This window comes from Chinchilla lanigera, unplaced genomic scaffold, assembly GCF_000276665.1.
Source record: "Chinchilla lanigera isolate Chin_1 unplaced genomic scaffold, ChiLan1.0 scaffold00165, whole genome shotgun sequence".
Taxonomy (NCBI): Eukaryota; Metazoa; Chordata; class Mammalia; order Rodentia; family Chinchillidae; genus Chinchilla; species Chinchilla lanigera.
The window spans coordinates 277,818-282,084 of record NW_004955566.1 but is presented as its reverse complement, the minus strand read 5'-3'; positions in this window follow the sequence as shown (position 1 = coordinate 282,084).

Genomic DNA, 4,267 nt, shown 5'->3' with positions numbered 1-4,267 from the left:
AGACATTCTCAAGCATGAACTCAGCTTTTCTTTAAAAACTTGCTCAGTGGTGAAATCCTGCCAACAAAGAAAAACTGAATCAAAGTGAGATACTCTGGAATAGAGAATATATGATAAAGGAATTCACGGTAAGCTTGGCTCCATTCAGATACAGAAATATTAAACTACGCATTCTATAGTCAGAGAATGGGATGTAAACATTTTAAACTCCAGCAATGAAAAAATAATGCAAGCAACAAAATTGAAAAATTGAAGAATAAACAGTGACAGATAAATAATAAATAAGTCAACTTTTATGGAAGATCAATGTGTCTAAAACCAAACTATACAAGTTTAAAAATGAAGACAATATATTAATATTTTTCAAAAATATTTTTCTCAACTTACAGGTCTCTTTTAAGAAATGATGGCCTAACATGGTGGCGCATTCCTATCATCCCAGCATTCTGGAGGCTGAGGCAGGAGGATCACTGAGAGTTTGAGGTCAGCCTAGGCTACATAGTGAGTTCAAGCCCAACCTGAATTACAGAGTGAGACCCTGTCTCAAAAAGGTAAAAAAGAAACAAACAAAAACAGAAGTGATGCATTCTGTAGCAAAGTCTCTGTTTTCTAAAGTTCAGTATTTCATTCAAGTATCACTTCAGTTACTACTCAAAGTTCAAACAAAATTAATACTCACATTTCATTTACAGTAACCTATATCTTAATGAATGTTCTGTTCTTTCATCTGGGTGCTAGGTGGTAGTTACACAGGTGTGTTCAATTTGCTAAAGTTTCTTAAAGTGACACACACTAACGACGAACATGTTTCTGCATACATGTTACACTTGAGTAATGTTTGCATTCAGACAAAATTCTTAAGTGGAGGGAAAGGGTGAAGGGAGAAGGAGCAAGTCAACAGCCTGATCCAGTTATCTGATTTGGAATTAAATGCACTCAGAGTTTTGGGGGTAAAAATATTTGTGAACTTCACTTTAGTGGAATAGGAAAATTGTAAGTCCTCCAAACTTTGGGTGCTTTCGGCAAAAATTGCTGTTCTTGACCTCTGCTCCTGCCAAGTACAATTTAAGAAGTCTGATATTGGGGGCTTCCAAGCATTGGTCTTGGAGAAATGATATTCTTGGTGGTGATTCTATTAAAATACTGTTTTTCTGCAAACTCCCTAAATATTATTTCTAAGTGTTCATTTGCACAGTACATTTATGTGTAGAGAGTCAGCCCTGTTATTCTCACCCATTGCTGATGATTTGAAATATCTAGAAACCTGATATCTAGTATTCTTTTTGTGAAGTTTGTATTTCTAACCATACAGGTAGAAAGAACATGTTAGAGTTCTGCATCTCTCTATGTCCTTAAATCTGGTCAGAGATATATTATTTATCTATATATTTTTTTAAACAGGTTCAGTGCAAAGATTATCAATTTGGCGTGGATTGTGGCTTGTATCTAAATGCCCTCCCAAAGCCTTATGCATGCATAAGTGGAGCTTTTGAGAGGTGACTGGATCATGGATGTGTGATACAGCATCACAAGTGTGTGATACTGGATTTGTCTACTGCTGGTTTTATAGCTGGGTGTGGTGTTAGGAAGTGCAGTCTAGTGGGAAGAGGTGGGTCACTATGGGTGTAGCCTGGAAGGACATATATCTCCTTCACTCACCCAAGATGGTTCACTGCTTCCTTCCTGCTTGCCATGTCCCTCAGCCATACCACCTTACTTTGGAGCTGGCTGACTACGGACTGTTAACTAAAATGAGCTTCTCCTCTCTTACTTTGTGCATGTCTGTATTATGTCCTAGCGATGAAGAAAGTAATTACAACAGCCCGAAAAGACTAGACTTTAAATCAGCATTAGTCCAGTCCTGTGCAGTCCACAATCTAACTGAAGTATATGACCAATTTTCTTGTTTCTTAAATGATTTCACAAATAGATATTTGGAAATAAATTCATGAACACACCACTAATAGTCACCTTGAACTTTGCTATAATTATCACTTTATTCCTGAAAAATACATTAAACAAGAACATATACATTTCTCCATCTTTAAAACACAGAATGTCCTGTGCAATTTCATTTTGTGCAAGGTGGTGATTACCTTAGCTGAAATTGTAAAGTGTTTGTTTGTGGCATAGAGTTTGTTCAGTAATATCTGTTGTAAACAGGCATTGGGGGGGGCTATATGGGGACTGTAGAAATGACCCCTTAGTTTCCCTAGGACAGACCCAAGTATCTTTTCAACCCTGATTTAAACTATCAGAAAATGTAAATAGGATTTCTGAGGCAATTCACATAATAATTAGATCTTAGATTTTAGAAAGAACAGCCTTGATTTACTTAGCAAATGTCTATTAAGTAAAAGCATGGCCAGATATTAAAGCACATCTCTCTTTTAGACTCTTCCTTTACCCAAAAGAGATTGTCTAAATTGCTGAGCTTTAGATGCAGAATCCAGAATATTCCAAATGGCACATTCTTGGGAGTCTATAAAATATTGCATTAAGAAATTCTAAGTACAGACTTGGTGTTTATTCATTTCACTCTAATATATGTATTTTTGCATTTGCTTTCAAACGGTACATTGAGCTTTGTTATATCTAGGTTGAAGCAAAGTGGATGCCATTAAAATGGCCAGCGTTCAGGTCTTTTTGTAAATGCCATTCTTGACCTACTGCAGGGACCATGCCTTTCACAGGTTGAGCCAATTGGTTCAAGTACTTCACATTTCTTTGTACTGTTTGTGTAATTCCTCCATGTCTGAAAAAGAGAGTGCTTGGGTTATTACTACCTAGTGTCATGCTTATTCAAACTTTTATTTTTTTATTTATTCAAGTATAAGACATTTTGGGGCTTCTTTCTAGAACACCACCCCCAGGTGTACCTTCAGCTAGAAACAGTCTCCCTCTCCTCCTTCCCTTCCCCTTCCCTCCCCTGCTTTCTCCTCTCCTCTCCTCTCCTCTCTTCTCTGGGACGAGAAATTGAAATGGGAGGAATGTCTAGTGGGAATATAATGCACTTCCAAATCCTTAATTATTTTGGAATGCTCTGTAATATGCTAAAAAAAATCAAGGCATACAAGCACATCAGGTTTACTTACAAGATACTATATATGTTGGTATAATGTGTTAACAAAAATGAAACATCACACATTGCAATGTAAGGGAATAATTCTAGAATTATAACCACAGTCTTGTAAAGACCATATAAACACGTGAGTAAATATGATTTATAATATCTAAATTAGGTAGAAATCAATTTTCTCTAATGGGCTTTTTATTTACTTGGGGAGGCGTAAGGCAGATCACCTGGTTTCCAGAAAAGAACAAAATCTGGATTCAGACCCATCTTTTTGGGGTCTTGTCCAGTACCGGGAATCGAACTCATGCACTTGCCAGACAGGTATTGTGCCCCTGAGCTAGATCCCCAGCCCCCACAGACCTGTCTTTTATTCCCTCTTCCTTCTCTGCCATTTTTTAGCTTGTGAGCTCATAGGAGATGCTTTTTTTCTGTATACCCCAGTTTCCTCACTCTGGGAGTTTATGAAAGGATTGAAAATGAGTTGTACATCTCGTAGAGTATCAGGCACATGGTAGGCAGTAAATATAAATGTGTTGACTAGCTGATACATTTTCTCTATGTGTTGTATTAGTATGTGGCATGCTGTATAGAACTGTAATTGAAAACGGATAATTTTTTGTAGCTTATGTATTGTTTGTAATGTAAAATATTGCTTGGGACCTCGAACTATTTCCAACTTGCAAATGTTGGAGATATGTGATAGAATCTCCTTCCTTCTTTCCTTCCTTCTTTCCTTTCTCCCTCCCTCCCTCCATTCCTTCCTTTCCTGCTAAGATTCCCACTGTGGTTTTTATATCAGTACACATTCTTAAAACAAGTCCACAAATTCCTAATTATAAATAGTATGAAAATTTATAATGTTTATATTTTAAATCTCCCAATCTATGTAGACATGAAGGGCAGTATTATTTTTATTTATTCTTGAAAGGAACAAGGAATATAAAAAGAAATCATAAACTAAAAGAGTAGAGAAAGTTAACCCATGCAGATATAGGAGAAAAAGCAGGTCAGGTGAAGGGAGCAGTCAGTGCAAAGGCCCTGAGACAGGAGCAAGTGTATAATGAAAAAGAGGCCAGTGTGTCTGGGACAGATAGAGGGAGAAGTGTTTAGGAGATGAAGTCAGAGAGGCAAAGAAATCAGGTCATGTAAGGATGGATAAACTATTTTATACTCTTTTTTTTTTTTTTTTTT